We start from the raw sequence: 20,908 nt of genomic DNA on the forward strand, positions 1-20,908 counted from the left end.
TGTGCGTTGTTCATGTTTCTTGTTTTGTATTATGTTGTGTTTATTTATTAAAACCGTCACTTCCTGAACTTGCTTCCCGACTCTCAGCGCACGTTGTTACACAAATCCTGCTAACCTCTGCCTAATGGCTACTTAGCTTATTCCAGCCTGTCTCAAAATACAACACTACTCCTTTAAGACAGAAGCGATCTCTTTACCTGACGTTTTGTGTTCTTGTAGGAAGCAACCACTCCCCCGTTGCTGACTACACATGATCTAGAACTGGGCTAATAACTCACTAAGGATTTCAACAAATGTGCACATGTGGTTACGTACATGCAGCTCTCGCTTTGATCTCAAAACAAGCTACTCACGACTGCTTATGCTGTAAACACAGTCCAGTTCAAAGTGCATGGCACAGATCCATATATGGCAATGGTCTATTTGCGTACAGGCCTACTGCAGCTCTAAATGTTTATGTTGCATTGGTCTGGGGCCGGATTCACAAAACATTACTTCTGAAAAAACTTAAGAAGCTGAAAAAAAAACAAGTTTATAAGATAGTTCGTAAATGCAATTCCTCAAAATGTTCTTAGGAACTTCGTAAATATCCTTAAGAACTTCGTAAATATCTTCTTATGTGGCATTGACATTAGTGACATGCTTGAAAGCAATAAATACGCCTATGAGACAGGGATGATAGGATTTGGCCCACTATAATATAATGTTTTTATTACATTTATTTCTTTGCAAAATGTCTCGAGAATAATTTGTTTAGTTTTAGTTGGCTCACAAACCCTTTACACACACACACTATTTTTTTCCCACACATTGTCATGTTCGTTGTAATGATGAGACCAAGGTGCAGAGTGATAAGAATACATTCTTGTTTAATAAACGAAGAACACTAAAACAAACTAACAAAAACAAACGTGCCGCTATGATAAACCGAGTGCTGACATGCAACGACCCATAGACAATAACCCACAAAACCAAAATGGAAAATGGCAATTTATATAGAATCCCCAATCAGAGACAACAATAAACAGCTGTCTCTGATTGGGAACCAATTCAGGCCACCATAGACCTACATATACCTAGACATACCAAGACCCCATGGAATTACAAAAAACCCTAGACAAGACACAACACACATACCACCCTCGTAACACCCTGACCTAACCAAAATAATAAAGAAAACAAAGATAACTAAGGTCATGGCGTGACACACATTATAGCCATGAGACTAACGTTAGCTACTGTACATCAAAACCAAAAATGTATAACCAAGGAAAGTGCAATAAAACCTTCAGTAAATAAGAGCTTGAAGTGATGACGGAGGAAATAGCAGCCAGGAAAAGGTTGCTGTTGGGGAGACTTGATAACTGCAGGTTCACTGCTGAGACCAAAAAGAGAGGATGGGCGAGAGAGGCCGAGTCTGGCTACTTTGTCCTCTACCACGAGGGATTCTACTCTGGCTACTCTGTCCTCTACCACGAGGGATTCTACTCTGGCTACTCTGTCCTCTACCACGAGGGATTCTACTCTCACTACTATGTCCTCTACCACAGGGGAGAGTGGCCGAGTCTGTCTTTGCCGTCGGGGGAATGGCAAGGGACAGTGACGGCGTAAAAAACAAGTGGTCTGACATCAAGGTGGCTGCTAAGAAGAAGGGAGCTGAGAGAACATTCAAGTGGACCAGCTGGAGGAGAAGGTGTCGTCCATCATAGAGATGGTGGTAGAGGGACTGCGCGACAGGTAAATTAGGTAGCTACGTTAGCTCGCTAACACGTAACAACGTTATAGACGACAACATAGCTAACGACGTTACATTAGCTAAGTTAGCCAAGTTCTTCTTTGCAAATTGACAAAATAGCGCTAGCTATTTAACACATTCTAGAATATTGTAATATATTGTTAATTACTAGCTAGCTAGATAATGCGTGTTTAATCTGTATTCTTGCTCTATTTAAATATCCGGTAGCCAACTGTTTCTGTGGCGCAATAAAATATTAATGGTTACAAAAGTACCTATTCGATTCAAGACAAGGTTTTAGCTGTCCTAAATTTAAGTACATTTCCAAGAAGAAATCCTAAAGCATTATTTTCAAGAATCCCATTTCTTCTTAAATTTTTTCTTAGGAAGAAACTTAGGAAAAACCTTAAGAACATTTCCAATAACTTTATTGAGGAATAGCAACTTTGCTTAAAACTTCATAGGGCTTCAATCCCGTTAATGGGATGATATGACAACAGCCAGTGAAAGTGCAGGGCACCAAATTCAAAACAACAGAAATCTCATAATTAAAATTCCTCAAACATACATGTATCTTATAACGTTTATAACGTAAAGGTAATTGTTGTTAATCCCACTACAATGTCCGATTTCAAATAGGCTTTACAGCGAAAGCACCACAAATGACTTTGTTAGGTCACCACCAAGCCAAAGAAAAACATTTTTCCAGCCAAAGAGAGGAGTCACAAAAAGCACAAATAGAGATAAAATTAATCACTAACCTTTGATGATCTTCATCAGACGACACTCATAGAATTTCATGTTACACAATACATGTATGTTTTGTTTGAAAAAGTTCATATTTATATAAAAAAATCTGAGTTTACATTGGCGCGTCACGTTCACTAGTTCCAAAAACATCCAGTGATTTCGCATAGCCACAATGATTCAACAGAAATACTCATCATAAATGTAGATGATATTACAAGGTAAACACATGGAATTATAGATACACCTCTCCTTAATGCAACCGCTGTGTCAGATTTAAAAAAAACTTAACTGAAAAAGCAAACCATGCAATAATCTCAGAAAAATAATCAAATTAACCGCCATGCTGGAGTCAACAGAAACCAGAAATCACATTATAAATATTCCCTTACCTTTGATGATCTTCATCAGAATGCACTCCCAGGAATCGCAGTTCCACAATAAATGCTTGATTTGTTCGATAATATCCGTTATTTATGTCCAAGTAGCTACTTTTGTTAGCGAGTTAGGTAAACATATCCAAAAGCTTGTGCATTACTTCGGACAAAAACTTCAAAAAGTTACAGGTCGAAGAAACATTTCAAACAAAGTTTAGAATCAATCATAAGGATGTTTTTATCATAAATCTTCAATAAAGTTCCAACCGGAGAAATCCTTTGTGTCTAGAGGAGCATTGGAACGCAGGGCGATATCATGTGGAATGCGCATGACCAGGAAATGGATCTCTGCCAGTAACCTGACTCATTCAGCTCTTATTCAGTCCCACAACACAGTAGAAGCCTCATTCAAGTTTCTAAAGACGGATGACATCTAGTGGAAGCCCTAGGAAGTGCAACTTCATTCATATCCCACTGTGAATTCAATAGGGCCTGAGATGAAAATCGACCAACCTCAGATTTCCCACTTCCTGTTTGGATTTATTCTCATGTTTTTGTCTGCCATATGATTTCTGTTATACTCACAGGCATCATTCAAACAGTTTTAGAAACTTCAGAGTGTTTTCTATCCAATAATAATATGCATATATTAGCAACCGAGACTGAGGAGCAGTCATCCAAGCTACCCAATACTGCCCTGAGGCCATAAGAAGTTTTAACTTTCTTCTTAAATCTAAAGTTCAGGAAAAAATGGCAGTTAAGAAGAAATGTATTCTTAAGAAGGTTTTGTGAATACGGCCCCTGGTCTGTGTAGAGTACTGGCTGAGTCAATGATTTAAAATCCTACTCTGATGCGTTCTGCCTACAACAAAATCTCTTTCATAGTTAGTTTTGCGAACCAAGTCTTGCATAGTTTGTTTTGTTTCGGTATGTTGCATTGAAAGCGGCTAATATTGAGTTGTTTCAATTCTCACACGAAATGTTGATAGTGTTAAATAATGGGGCAAACGCTAGAATGTTGAGTGAAGTTCAAACTCCTGCTTCACTGCCTGGGCTGATATTTCATCTGAGCAGCAGTCCTGGGGCCACTGATCACTAGTGTCTTTGAAATACTACACACACACACGCACACACACACACGCACACACACACACACACACACACACACACACACACACACACACACACACACACACACACACACACACACACACACACACACACACACACACACACACACACACACACACTCCCCGTGTTAGAGGAATCAGGTCTGCAGTGAATAGGACAGTTGCATCCCAAATGGCACCCTATGCCCTACATAGTGCATTACTGCTGACTAGATCCCTGTGGGCCCTGCACAAAAAATAGTGCAGAATGTAGGGAATGTGGTGCCATTTGGGAAGTAGAACATCAAGGGACAAGCACCATGCCACTGGCATATTGAATAATTATCCAAATAACTGTTGACATGTTCCGCTAAACAAGACCAGAGCAGAGTCTACGAGGTTCACATGTGAGTGACAAATGAAGACGAGCAGATGGGGGTTCCTCTACCACGAGGGATTCTAGTCTGGCTACTCTGTCCTCTACCCCGGGGGACTCAACTCTCACTACTCTGTCCTCTACCCCGGGGGACTCTACTCTCACTACTCTGTCTTCTACCACGAGGGATTCTAGTCTGGCTACTCTGTCCTCTAACACAGGGGACTCTACTCTCACTACTCTGTCCTCTACCACAGGGGACTCTACTCTGGCTACTCTGTCCTCTACCACAGGGGACTCTACTCTGGCTACTCTGTCCTCTACCCCGGGGGACTCTACTCTGGCTACTCTGTCCTCTACCACAGGGGACTCTACTCTGGCTAATCTGTCCTCTACCACAGGGGACTCTACTCTGGCTACTCTGTCCTCTACCCCGGGGGACTCTACTCTCACTACTCTGTCCTCTACCACAGGGGACTCTACTCTGGCTACTCTGTCCTCTACCACAGGGGACTCAACTCTGGCTACTCTGTCCTCTACCACAGGGGACTCTACTCTGGCTACTCTGTCCTCTACCACAGGGGACTCTACTCTCACTACTCTGTCCTCTACCACAGGGGACTCTACTCTGGCTACTCTGTCCTCTACCCCGGGGGACTCTACTCTCACTACTCTGTCCTCTACCACAGGGGATTCTACTCTGGCTACTCTGTCCTCTACCACGAGGGACTACTCTGGCTACTCTGTCATCTACCACAGGGGACTCTACTCTGGCTACTCTGTCCTCTACCACGAGGGACTCTACTCTCACTACTCTGTCCTCTACAACAGGGGACTCTACTCTCACTACTCTGTCCTCTACCACGAGGGATTCTACTCTGGCTACTCTGTCATCTACCCCGAGGGACTCTACTCTGACTACTCTGTCCTCTACCCCAGGGGACTCTACTCTCACTACTCTGTCCTCTACCACGAGGGACTCTACTCTGGCTACTCTGTCCTCTACCACAGGGGACTCTACTCTGGCTACTCTGTCCTCTACCACAGGGGACTCTACTCTGGCTACTCTGTCCTCTACCACAGGGGACTCTACTCTCACTACTCTGTCCTCTACCACAGGGGACTCTACTCTGGCTACTCTGTCCTCTACCCCGGGGGACTCTACTCTCACTACTCTGTCCTCTACCACAGGGGATTCTACTCTGGCTACTCTGTCCTCTACCACAAGGGATTCTACTCTGGCTACTCTGTCCTCTACCCCGGGGGACTCTACTCTCACTACTCTGTCCTCTACCCCGGGGGACTCTACTCTCACTACTCTGTCCTCTACCACAGGGGACTCTACTCTCACTACTCTGTCCTCTACCCTGGGGGACTCTACTCTCACTACTCTGTCCTCTACCACAGGGGGACTCTATTCTCACTTCTATGTCCTCTACCACAGGGGACTCTACTCTTACTACTCTGTCCTCTACCACAGGGGACTCTACTCTCACTTCTCTGTCCTCTACCACAGGGGACTCTATTCTCACTTCTCTGTCCTCTACCACAGGGGACTCTATTCTCACTACTCTGTCCTCATCCACTGTAACTATGCTCTTTCTTTTAACTCGCTACTTTCAATAATATGTTTTTTTACCCTCAAAAATAACTGTTGAAAAGTTGACACGCTGGCATGTCAGAGTGGAATGGATGTCACTAGTTTTATAATGCCCAGAATTGGCAACATGAGGGCCTTGTGATTTGCAGACGGATTTTGTCATATTTTAGCTAAAATTTTTCTTTCAGCACCGAACAAGTGACCAACATGTAGAGTGGCGGGACACGGAGAAGGCTGTGGAATTCCCCGGTGTATAAATTAAAACAAATATATTTTACATTTCGTCTCTGAAGTCAGATTGACTGACCACTGGGTATGTAGTCACAGCCAGTTGTGTTGCATGGATAACATCTGATATATAGTTTTTGATTAGAGTGTCAATGTTATTAACACTATAGACAGATAGATGTCAGAAGCTGTAGTCAGACTACTGCCCTGTCCAGAAACAACCCCTAGCCAGCTTCTCTGGACCCTAACCAGGAGGGGTGGGTCACTTCAGTGGGTTGAGTCTCTGACGTGATCTGCCTGTCCGGGTTGGCACTTCCCTCGGGTTCGTGCCTTGGGGGAGATCTTCGTAGGCTATACTCTGCCTTTTCTCAGGGTAGTACGTTGGTGAAGATATTCCTCTAGTGGTGTGTGGGCTGTGCTTTGGCAAAGTGGGTGGGGTTATATCGTGCCTGGTTGGCCCGGTCCAGGCTGCTCCAGTTTCAACTGTTCTGCTTGCGGCTATAGAAGCCTGACCTGTTCACTGGACATGTTACCTTGTCCCGGACCTGCTGTTTTTGACTCTCACTCTCTAACTCACCTGCTGTCTCTAACTCTGATCGATCGGCTACGAAAAGCCAACTGACATTTGCCTCTGAGGTGCAGACCTGTTGCACCCTCTACAAGCAATGTGATTATTATTATTTGACCCTGCTGAACATTTGAACATCTTGGCCATGTTCTGTTATAATCTCCACCCGGCACAGTCAGAAGAGGACTGGCCACACCTCAGAGCCTGGTTCCTCTCTAGGTTTATTCCTAGGTTTCTGCCTTTCTAGGGCGTTTTTTCTAGCCACCGTGCTTTTACACCTGCATTGCTTGCTGTTTGGGGTTTTAGTCTGGGTTTCTGTACAGCACTTTGTGACATCGGCTGATGTAAAAAGGGCTTTATAAATACATTTGATTGATTGATAACTCGTCACTGTTTGCAACTGAATGGAATGTAGTTGTGTAAGGAATATGGAGATATTGTTCATTCTGATTTACAGGCCTGTCTAAAGCTAACTTGGTCTTCTCTCTACTCCAGGCTAAAGCAAGCTAACTTGGTCTTCTCTCTACTCCAGGCTAAAGCAAGCTAACTTGGTCTTCTCTCTACTCCAGGCTAAAGCAAGCTAACTTGGTCTTCTCTCTACTCCAGGCTAAAGCAAGCTAACTTGTTATTCTCTCTACTCCAGGCTAAAGCAAGCTAACTTGATCTTCTCTCGACTCCAGTGTTTTGATTTCCACATGTATTTTGAGCTCAAGGGAATAATCATTTCAACAACAAAGCAATTAAACAGTCATTACTTAAAAATGTGTGTGCAGCCTCATCATGTGATAGTCTATGTTGTTCTTGAAGCTACCTCAGGAGGGAGATGCAACTAATAGGGAACTTAACATCATTTGTGTCATTGTGGTAGGATACAGGAAATACCTTTCTCTAATACTGTGTCTGTTTGTCAACTGACAGGTATGCCTGCCTGCCTGCCTGCCTGCCTGCCTGCCTGTCTGTCTGTCTGTCTGTCTGTCTGTCTGTCTGTCTGTCTGTCTGTCTGTCTGTCTGACAGGTTGGTCTGTATCTGTCTGTCTCTCTGTGAGACCTGCCAGACGACTTATATCAGGTGACAACTGATGATGCCAAAACGCAATAAGCACAGAATGACCACTAAGTGTTCACTGGTTTTCAAATATCCTATCCTATCCTACACTATCATATCCTATCCTACACTATCCTATCCTATCCCATCCTACCCTAACCTACCCTAAACTCTCCTATCCTATCCCATCCTACACTATCCTATCCTATCCTATCCCACACTATCCTATCCCACACTATCCTACCCTATCCTATCCTACACTACACCACACTACACTACACTACACTATCCTATCCTATCCTGCATTAAACTCTCCTATCCTATCCTACCCTATCCTATCCTATCCTATCCTACACGACACTACACTACACTATCCTATCCCATCCAACCTTAAACTCACCTATCCTATCCTATCCTATCCTATTCTACACTATCCTATCCTACCCTATCCTATCCTACACTACACTACACTACACTAAACTACAATACACAATCCTATCCTACCCCCTAAACTATCCTATCCTGTTCTACACTATCCTATCCTATCCTAAGCTCTCCTATCCAATCATATTCTACACTATCCTATCCTACACTATACTAAACTACACTACACTACACTATCCTATCCTATCCTAAGCTCTCCTATCCTATCATATTCTACACTATCCTATCCTACACTATACTAAACTACACTACACTATCCTATTCTACCCTATCCTATCTGACGCTCTCCTATCCAATCCCATTCTACACTATCCTATCCTATCCTATCCTACACTACACTATCCTATACTACACTATCCTATTCTATCCTATCCTACACTATACTAAACTACACTACATTAAACTACACTACACTATCCCGTCCTATTCTACACTATCCTATCCAATCCTACACTACCCTGACCTACACTACACTAGACTACACTACACTATCCTACCCTAAACTTTCCTATCCTATCCTATCCAATCCTATCCTACACTATCCTATCCTACCCAAAATATCCTATCTATCCTATCCTATCCTATCCTACGCTCTCCTATCCAATCCTATTCTACACTATCCTATCCTATTCTACACTATTTTATCCTATCCTAAACTCTCCTATATCTCCTATCCAAACCTATTCTACACTATCCTATCCTATTCTACATTATCCTATCCTACGCTCTCGTACCCTATCCTATTCTCCTATCCATTCCTGTTCTACACTGTCCTATCCTATTCTACACACCATATCCTACAATATCATATCCTATCCTATCCTACAATACACTATACTAAACTACACTACACTACCCTATCCTATTCTACACTCTCCTATCATATCGTACACTATCATATCCTACATTACACTAGACTACACACTATACTATCCTATTCTACACGACACTATCCTATCCTACCCTAAACACTCCTATCCTATCCTATTCTATCCTACACAATCCTATACTACACTATCCTATTATATCCTATCCTACACTATACTAACCTACACTACACTAAACTACACTACCCTATTCTATTCTACACTACCCTATCCAACACTACACGAGACTACACTAGATTACATTACACTATCCTACCCTAAACATTCCTATCCTATCCTACACTATTCTATCCTACCCTAAACTACACTACACTATACTAAACTACACTACACTATCCTATCATATTCTACACTATCCTATCCAATCCTACACTATTCTATCCTACACTACACTACACTATCCTATCCTATCCTATCCTAAACTAAATTTAACTAAACTACACTATACTACAGTACACTACCCTATCCTACACTACACTATACCATCCTATACCACACTATCCTATCCTACACTATCCTATCCTACCCTAAACTCTCCTATCCTATTCTACACTATCCTATCCTATCATATTCTACACTATCCTATCCTATGCTCTCCTATCCTCTCCTATTCTACACTATCCTATCCTACTCTCTCCTGTCCTGTCCTGTCCTGTCCTATCCTATTCTACAATATCCTATCCTACGCTCTCCTATCATATCCTATTCCACACTATCCAATCCTACACTACCCTGACCTACACTACACTAGACTACACTACACTATCCTACCCTAAACTTTCCTATCCTATCCTATCCAATCCTATCCTACACTATCCTATCCTACCCAAAATATCCTATCTATCCTATCCTATCCTATCCTACGCTCTCCTATCCAATCCTATTCTACACTATCCTATCCTATTCTACACTATTTTATCCTATCCTAAACTCTCCTATATCTCCTATCCAAACCTATTCTACACTATCCTATCCTATTCTACACTATCATATCCTATCATAAATTCTCCTATCTATTCTATCATATTCTACACTATCCTATCCTATCATACCCTACACTACACTATACTAAACTACACTACACTATTCTATCCTACACTGCACTATCCTATCCTATCCTATCCTATCCTACACTAAACTACACTACACTACACTATCCTATCCTACACTACACTAGACCATCCTATACTATACTACACTATCCTATCCTACACTATCCTACACTACACTACACTCCACTAAACTACACTACACTATCCTATCCTACCCTAAACTCTCCAATCCTATCCTACGCTCTCCTATCCTATCCTATTCTACATTATCCTATCCTACGCTCTCGTACCCTATCCTATTCTCCTATCCATTCCTGTTCTACACTGTCCTATCCTATTCTACACACCATATCCTACAATATCATATCCTATCCTATCCTACAATACACTATACTAAACTACACTACACTACCCTATCCTATTCTACACTCTCCTATCATATCGTACACTATCATATCCTACATTACACTAGACTACACACTATACTATCCTATTCTACACGACACTATCCTATCCTACCCTAAACACTCCTATCCTATCCTATTCTATCCTACACAATCCTATACTACACTATCCTATTATATCCTATCCTACACTATACTAACCTACACTACACTAAACTACACTACCCTATTCTATTCTACACTACCCTATCCAACACTACACGAGACTACACTAGATTACATTACACTATCCTACCCTAAACATTCCTATCCTATCCTACACTATTCTATCCTACCCTAAACTACACTACACTATACTAAACTACACTACACTATCCTATCATATTCTACACTATCCTATCCAATCCTACACTATTCTATCCTACACTACACTACACTATCCTATCCTATCCTATCCTAAACTAAATTTAACTAAACTACACTATACTACAGTACACTACCCTATCCTACACTACACTATACCATCCTATACCACACTATCCTATCCTACACTATCCTATCCTACCCTAAACTCTCCTATCCTATTCTACACTATCCTATCCTATCATATTCTACACTATCCTATCCTATGCTCTCCTATCCTCTCCTATTCTACACTATCCTATCCTACTCTCTCCTGTCCTGTCCTGTCCTGTCCTATCCTATTCTACAATATCCTATCCTACGCTCTCCTATCATATCCTATTCCACACTATCCTATCCGACACTATCCTATCCTATACTACACAATTTTAAACTACACTACATTACAATAAACTGCACTACACTATCCTATCCTATTCTACACTATCCTATCCAATCCTACACTACCCTATCCTACCCTAAACTCTCCTATCTATCCTATTCTACACTGTCCTATCCTATCATATCCAACACTACACTATACTAAACTACTCTACACTATCCTATCATATTCTACACTGTCCTATCCAATCCTACACTATTCTATCCTACACTACACTAGACTACACCACGCTACACCACACTATCTTATCCTATCATATTCTACACTAAACTACACTACACTATCCTATCCTATCCTACACTACACTACACCAGACCATCCTATACTACACTATCCTATCCTACACTATCCTACACCATCCTATCATATCCTACACTACACCACACTAAACTACACTACACTATCCTATCCTATCCTATCCAATCCTATCCTACACTAAACTACACTACACTACACTGTCCTATCCTACCCTAAACTCTCCTATCCTAGCCTATTCTACACTATCATATCCTATCATATTCTACTCTATCCTATCCTATGCTCTCCTATCCTTTCCTATTCTACACTATCCTATCCTACACTATCCTATCCTATCCGACACTACTTTAAACTACCCTACACTAAACTACACTATCCTATCGTATTCTACACTATCCTATCCAATCCCACACACCATATCCTACACTACACTAGACTAGACTACACTACACTATCCTACCCTAATCTTTCCTATCCTATCCTACCCTAAACTCTCCTATTTATCCTATCCTATCCCACGCTCTCCTATCCAATCCTACTCTACACTATCCTATCATATTCTACACTATCCTATCCTATGCTAAACGCTCCTATCTATCCTTTCCTATTCTACACTATCCTATCCTGTCCTATCCTATCATATCCTACACTACACTATACTAAACTACACGTCACTACACTATCCTATCATATTCTACACTATTCTATCCTACACTAAACTATCCTATCCTACACTAAACTAAACTACACTGCACTACACTACACTGCACTATCCTACACTACACTAGACCATCCTATACTACACTATCCTATCCTACACTACACTACACTATCCTATTCTACACTATCCTATCCTATCCTACTATCCTATCCTATTCTACATCATATCCTATCATATCCTACACTACACTACACTATACTAAACTAAACTACACTACACCATCCTATCATATTCTACACTATCCTGTCCAATCCGACACTATTCTATCACACACTACACTAGACTACACTAGACTACACTCTCCTATCCTACACTAAACCCTACCCTAAACTCTCCTATCATAACCTTTCATATTCTACACTATCCCATCCTACGCTCTCCTCTCCAATCCTTTTTATTTATTTTTATTTGTGGAATTTCACTCCTTTTTCTCCCCAGTTTCGTGGTATCCAATTGTTTTTAGTAGCTACTATCTTGTCTCATCGCTACAACTCCCGTACGAGCTCGGGAGAGACGAAGGTTAAAAGTCATGCGTCCTCCGATACACAACCCAACCAAGCCGCACTGCTTCTTAACACAGCGTCATCCAACCCGGAAGCCAGCCGCATCAATGTGTCGGAGGAAACACCGTGCACCTGGCTTGGTTAGCGCGCACTGCGCCCGGCCCGCCACAGGAGTCACTTGTGTGCGATGAGACAAGGATTTCCCTACCGGCCAAACCCTCCCTAACCCGAACGACGCTGGGCCAATTTTGCGTCGCCCTACGGACCTCCCGGTCGCGGCCGGTTACGACAGAGCCTGGGCCCGAACCCAGAGTCTCTGGTGGCACAGCTGGCGCTGCAGTACAGCTCCCTTAACCACTGCTCCACCCGGGAGGCCCTCCAATCCCATTCTACACTTTTCTATCCTATTCTACACTATCCTATCCAATCCTAAACTATCCTATCCTACACTACACTACACTAGACTACACTACACTATTTTATCTTACAGACAATACAGTAGTCTCATTCCTTCTGAACCATTTGGAGTCTTATCTCTTTATGTGCTGGCTATGGAAACTCTTGATGCACAGTTTATGGGGATAATGTGCTCAGGCTGTGGACAGGGCAGGCCACCCCTTTCATGTCCGTTCTGTAATTACTTCAATTAGTCATGCGAAGGAGGAGGATTTCGGCTCCTATCTCCGGGATGTAATTTACTTTCATGCCAAGGAAAACACTACCGGCAACGACGACAGTCCCTGGTAGCCTACTTACGTACATCTGAATAGCTGTGACATTCATATAAATCTTTCCAGATCAGGGGCACCATTAGGTACCAGCAAATTTCTGTCATAATAGCCTAATACAACTTGATCATTTCAGTAGTGTTTATTTGGGTGCAGATTTTGATGGTCAATAACCATTTGTTATTGATAAATTGATAAATTCCAGAATCTGTAAGGAGCATCTGTGATCACCTTTGAGATGAAAGCCCCCATTCCTTTTTTAACATGATCAAAGATGTTCCCCATTCCAATGTAGCTAGCAGTCTAGCTAGGCTAGCTGTCTCTTGTAGTGCTCCTCATGTAAACAGCATCAGAGCCATAGATGTTCCCCATTCCAATGTAACTAGCAGTCTAGCTAGGCTAGACTGCAGCATCAGAGCCATAGTTCTTCCACGGTGATATGGGCTTTGTTGAGGGCTACACTTGGGGCAGAGGGGACTACTCAAAGAGACTTGACTTTGAAAGTCCCCTTTCATGTTGTGGAGAAACCGATGAACCTCTGTTGCACTTTATTGCCGGTGTGATTTTTTAAAAAAGCTCAGCTCTTTGATGTGAGAGAAGGTCTGTTTCTTCTCTATCACCATGTCGCTGCTGGAGCCTGTTTCTCCTTTCTGATTGGATGCCAGGCAACTGATCCCTTTTTCAACATCCAATCGGGTCAGGTTGCATTTAACCGATCCATTCAAAAGGGGGGGACGCCCAATTGGTTTCGTTTGAAGATTTGAGTTAATGAAGCCATAGATGATTTGGGGTCACTCCACCCCGTCTAGAAACAGATCTAGGGGAAACACTGCCATGGAAGAGAGTAGTCCCAACCATGTTTTACAGTAGCAAATCTGATGACTACAGTTCTGCTTCTCAAGTGAGTGTTTTAAAAAATGTGTCTGAGGTCATGAATGAATAAAGCTCTTGTTTCATGCTGCCAACTGTAATAATAATGTATAACCTTCATGGCCGATCTCTGACTCAACTGTGGCAATGCACTTTAGGACACACATACACGTACGCATTCATGCACCCCCCCCCCCCCCCACACACACACACACATACACACACACACACGTACGCATTCATGCACCCCCCCCCCCACACACACACACATACACACATACACGTACGCATTCATGCACCACCCCCCCCCCCCCCCACACACACACACACATACACGTACGCATTCATGCACCCCCCCCCCCCCCCACACACACATACACGTACGCATTCATGCACACCCCCCCCCCCCCCCCACACACACACACGTACGCATTCATGCACCCCCCCCCCCACACACAGACACACATACACATACACACACACACACACACACACACGTACGCATTCATGCACCCCCCCCCCCACACACACACACACACACACACATACACGTACGCATTCATGCACCACCCCCCCCCCCACACACACACACACATACACGTACGCATTCATGCACCCCCCCCCACACACACATACACGTACGCATTCATGCACACACCCCCCCCCCCCCACACACACACACACACACACACACGTACGCATTCATGCACCCCCCCCCCCCCCCCACACACACACCCACACACACACACACACACACACATACATACACGTACGCATTCATGCACCCCCCCCCCCCCCCACACACACACACACACACACACACACGCACACAGTTTTCTCCATGTATTCAGTGAGAGACCCTCTCTGAGTGATAAGGTTAATGAATTTCATTGTCTTTACTCATCATGTAATTGTTACCTTTTCATTGGGAGTGGGTTTGTGCCACAATAGCGGTGTCTCCTGGCTCGTCACTGATTTGGACATGCCTTGATGCTGCTGAAGCTAGCTGTTCTTATACTTGTATTCCTATTGTGGTCAACCTCAGAGTTGTGGTCAACCACATCCAACTGTTCCTCCAGCAGCTTTCTGGACTGCTTTTATAATGTGGCTCAGCTTTTCAGAACACAGTAAGTTTATTCTTCTAATTCATGTGTTTTAGACTATTTTATGATGCAGTTTGCAGCTCATATGGGTTTAAAAATAGTCAAAGTATATACCTCACTTGTAAACATGTTTATTGCTCGTTGTATATGTAATATTGCGTGTGTGTGTGTGTGTGTGTGTGTGGGGGGGGGGGTACAACGAAAAAGGCAAATCGTTTGATTTCCTTTCAGTAAATGTTTGGAATTGTCCTAAAGTTGGCCTCGAGCTGTCTTTCTGGTACTGTATGCGTGTCCAAGGGCCTGCTATTGTTGTTTCAACTTCTGGTTTGTTTAATGAAGTGGTAATATGTGTACACAGAAGATCCCACCTCCTGTCTGAAATTCACTGTGTCAAGAAGCAAGCAATGCCTCGGTTTACAAACTGCTTCGTGTTAGTAATAAAACAGACCTCATATCCTCACACACATAAGGCTGAGAGAGAGAGAAAACGAGAGAGAGAGACAGACAGACAGACAGACAGACAGACAGACAGACAGACAGACAGACAGACAGAGAGGAGAATGAGTCACTTTAAGTGGGTTTGTTTAAAGCCCTGTGATGTTGGCTTGTGAGTGTTTGTGTGTTCTACTCGTCTCTGACACGACTACTACACCCAGACATATTTGTATCCTACTCTGCAGCTGATGATGAGGATGGCCGAAGCACAAACGTAGCATCTCAAATGGCATCCTGTTCCCTATATAGTGCACTACTTTAGAAGAGGGCCTAAAAGGCTCTGGTCAAATACCAGGGAATACCTTGCCCATTTGGGCCACACACAAAATGTCTCCTCCGTGGAGGGTCGCCGAGGCAGCGGTGGCGAGGAGGGCCGTGGCAAACTGGCTGGAAGAGGATTTGTTCCCACTGACCCTGCCGTGTTATTCTAAACCTTTTCCTGAAGGGTGTTGGGGATTTTCCAGCTGTGGCACCAAGGGTTTGATTCAGCACCGTCAGAAAAAACAACATCAACATCAGAGTTACAGAGAGGGGATTGAAAAACACGATCCTCTCTGCGGTGTGTTTGAAATGTTAACTAAAGAAAACAAGCTGGCTAATGGTTTTATATTTATATATTTTCTTTAGTCTCTTTGAAGTCGGAGCCCACATTGCATGTCGGGGCTGAGGCGACTCTCAATCCCTGGCTGTGAACGTAAAGGCACCAAGAGACAACTCCAGGGCTTGGGTCTGGAAGGTTATATCTGCTAAAAGATGAATCTGAGATAATTGGCTTTAAAGTTCCAAATCCTCATTGGTTTAAATAGTGTCAGCTATTTTCATCTTGTATTCTTTTAAACTTAACAACATGAATTGGGGGTAGTTACAGTACTATATAGGTAGGGAACATTGAACTGAATAAGGCTATGTCAATAACTCAATTTGGACAAAACTGTCTCAACTGTCAACCCTAGCTGTGATCGTAAAAGCACCAAGGGCCTTGGTTTGACCTTTGACTCCAGTCCACTGACTTTTTGGCAGATTCGTTTTCATCATTGCATAGAGAAAGTTAGCTAATTTAATTGCAATGACAAATCCTTCCCGTTCAATCTATCTTGTTCAAACATACCTTTTCACATTATATACTGTAATATCCATATGCAGTACCAGTCAAAAGTTTGGACACACCTTCTCATTCAAGGGTTTTTCTTTATTTTTACTATTTTCTACATTGTAGAATAATAGTGAAGACATCAAAACTATGAAATAACACATATGGAATCATGTAGTAACCAAAAAAGTAATCAAGGCAAAGTAGCCACCCTTTGGTTTGATGACATTTTTGCACACTTTTAGCATTCTCTCAACCAGCTTCATGAGGTAGTCACATGGAATGTATTTCAATTAACAGGTGTGCCTTGATTAAAGTTAATTTGTGGAATTTATTTTCCTTCTTATTAATGCGTTTGAGCCAAACAGTTGTGTTGTGACAAGGTAGGGGTGGTGTACAGAAGATGGCTCTATTTGGTAAGTCCATATTATGGCAAGAACAGCTCAAGTAAGGAAAGAGAAACGACAGTCCATCATTACTTTAAGACATGAAGGTCAGTCAATATGGAAAATGTCAAGAACTTTAAAAGTTTCTTCAAGTACAGTAGCAAAAACCAAGCGATGGTTTTTGATGAAACTGGCTCTCATGAGGACTGCCACAGGAAGGACGACCCAGAGTCACCCCTGCTGCAGAGGATACGTTCATTAGAGTTACCAGCCTCAGAAAATGCAGCCCAAATAAATACTTAATTATCTGTGTGCATCATTTTCAAGCACAAGGCATGTAGGCTAGGTGACGTGATGTTCTGCAAATTTCATCTGGGGCTGTAGACTACAGATGGCTTTCTAGGCAACTAAAGAAATGCCCTGTGGATCCTCATTGAGATACATTGCTCTAGCTGTTTTACCAGGAAAGCCTTGGAGGATGCCCCCTTACCCACTGCAGCTGAGCTGGAGTCACACATGGTCCAGAGGATGCAGAGATACCCTAAGTTATGCCTGAAGAGACAGGGTTGGGTTACATTTAAATTCCAGTCAATTGAGGAAGTACACTGAAATTCCAATGAGGAAAATTGGAATTAGAATTTGGTTAACTTTCTGAATTGACTGGTATTGAAATGGGATTGACCCCAACCCTGCAATTGATAAAGACCATAATGTTTACATTACTTCCCACTGGGCAAAAGCGGATTGAATCCATATTGTTTCTGTCATTTCAACCCCCAAAATCGATGTGATGATGTTGAAGCAACGTGAAAAACTGATAGGACTTGCAAAAAGTCATCCACCTAAGTGTGTTTTGTTAAAAAAAAAAATGTTTTCCTTGATTTCATGTTGAAATTTCCTGTTGAATTCCGGTTAGTTGACAACTCAACCAAATGTAAATCAAAACTAGACGTTGAACTGACGTCTGTGACCAGTAGGTTACAACTTGATTGATCAGTCAATGACTTCATCAAAGCCCTCTGCTCTGTTAGCCTGGATGTGAGTTAACCAGTTGTTATAATAAAATATGTTTGAATGTCTCTGTTTTCTGACTGTCCACGTGTAGGTAGTGGTGAGAGTTCAGTTCCCTGACCGGCACGTCTGACAGGGATTCTTTCCCCCTATGGAGACAGGTTCTTTAATCGTCTCCTGTAGCCACTGTACCTACTAGCCATAGACACTGAGATAGTTACATTAGCTATCTACAACACAACCATACATACAGTGTATTGACAGAGGAAGTGTGCGGGTGTGTGTGCGTTGCTGTTTGTGTGCATTCCTGTGTGTGTATGAGTGTGTGTGTGTGTGTGTGTGTGTGTGTGTGTGGACTGTGGGGGTGGGCGGGGGGTATTACTGCTCCTTGTTGGTTTCGGCGCGGCCCTGTCTGTTCTGGGAGACATCTGTGGGTTGCGTGAGGGGTTTTGGGGAAGGGTGCTCTGCTAGCGGAGTTAAACAGGCACAGTCACGAGCTCTCACAGACGCCACGGGCACAAGTGTCCCTGTCTCTGAGGTTTCACACACACACACACACACACACACACACACACACACACACACACACACACAAAACGTCGCAAAACAACACATTCATGTAGATACACAAACACTGTGGCACACACTGTCAGAGTCTAACCGACAAGAAGATAAGTCACAGCGTGTTCCTGTTTGGATAGCATCAATACCAATGAAGACCTTTCTCTAGTAGCCCACTGTAGCTTCATCAGAGCTTAAAGGTCACTCCCCTGCTACCAATGGGGATTCAAAGGTTTTCAATCAGCACTGATGAAGGTAATCGATGCATAAAAAAACACTGAAGTAGTTACCTTCCCCACATCCCACGGCGTGTTAGTTGGCCAGATCTCAGAAAGTTGTTAATGAGTCGTACCGACACTGGCAGGCATCTCATCCCTTTGCCGACCTGGCAGTGTCACGTTCTGACCATAGTTCTTGTGTGTTTTAGTGTTGGTCAGGACGTGAGCTGGGTGGGCATTCTATGTTGTGTGTCTAGCTTGTCTGTTTCTGTGGTTGGCCTGATATGGTTCTCAATCAGAGGCAGGTGTTCGTCATTGTCTCTGATTGGGAACCATATTTAGGTAGCTTTGTTTTGTGTTGGGGTTTGTGGGTGGTTGTTTCCTGTCTTTGTGTTTTCTGCACCAGTTAGGACTGTGTCGGTTTTCACGTCTATTGTTTTGTATTCTGTTCATGTTGAGTTACCTTATTAAAATAACATGAACTCTAACCACGCTGCGTTTTGGTCCGCCTCTCCTTCCCAGGAAGAAAGCCGTTACAGGCAGCATAATGTTTAATACATCCAAGCTCACCAGCACCTAGCAACCATGTATCATGTATATGTGGAATGTGTCCTGTCAAAGCCCTTTACTCTGCAGCCAAAACCCACCTTTTATACCTAATGTGTGGCTGCTCGGGGTTTTAATAGCGGCTCTTTCTTACGTTGATTGAATTATTTTATTTGAGGAGGGAGAGGGCCTCTGTGTCTAGCCATTTTATCTAGCCATTAGTCCGTTTGTCACAACGCAGCCCAGAAACTTTCCAGGGAGCATGGAGGTTTTAGTTTTTAGTAACAGGACATGAATTAGAAACTGTGAAGGGTTTCTTTCAAAATGACCCAGGGCCCACATAAGATGTAATGTAGAACGATATACAGTGATACTGGCAGTAAATTCTGTTTACCAGGTTGGTGACTGCTCTCTCTCTCTCTCTCTCTCTCTCTCTCGCTCTCTCGCTCTCTCTCTCTCTCTCTCTCTTTTTTTTTCTCTCTCTCAATTCAATTAAATGTACTTTATTGACATGGCAAGTTAAATTACTTACATTGTCAAAGTATACATAAACTCAACAAAAAAAGAAACATCCTCTCACTGTCAACTGCGTTTATTTTCAGCAAACTTAACGTGTAAATATTTGTATGAACATAACAAGATTCAACAACTGAGACATAAACTGAACAAGTTCCACAGATGTGACTAACAGAAATGGAATAATGTGTCCCTGAACAAAGGGGGGTCAAAATAAAATGTAACAGTCAATATTTGGTGTGGCCACCAGCTGCATTAAGTACTACAGTGCATCTCCTCCTCATGGACTGCACCAGATTTGCCAGTTCTTGCTGTGAGATGTTTCTGGGGGGGAATGGCCCTAGCCCTCACCCTCCGATTCAACAGGCCCCAGACGTGCTAAATGGGATTGAGATCTGGGCTCTTCGCTGGCCATGGCAGATCACTGACATTCCTGTCTTGCAGGGAATCACACACAGAATGAGCAGTATGGCTGGTGGCATTGTCATGCTGGATGGTCATGTCAGGATGAGCCTGCAGGAAGGG

The sequence above is a fragment of the Oncorhynchus clarkii genome, unplaced genomic scaffold (assembly GCF_045791955.1).
Source record: "Oncorhynchus clarkii lewisi isolate Uvic-CL-2024 unplaced genomic scaffold, UVic_Ocla_1.0 unplaced_contig_3010_pilon_pilon, whole genome shotgun sequence".
In the NCBI taxonomy this organism is placed as follows: Eukaryota; Metazoa; Chordata; class Actinopteri; order Salmoniformes; family Salmonidae; genus Oncorhynchus; species Oncorhynchus clarkii.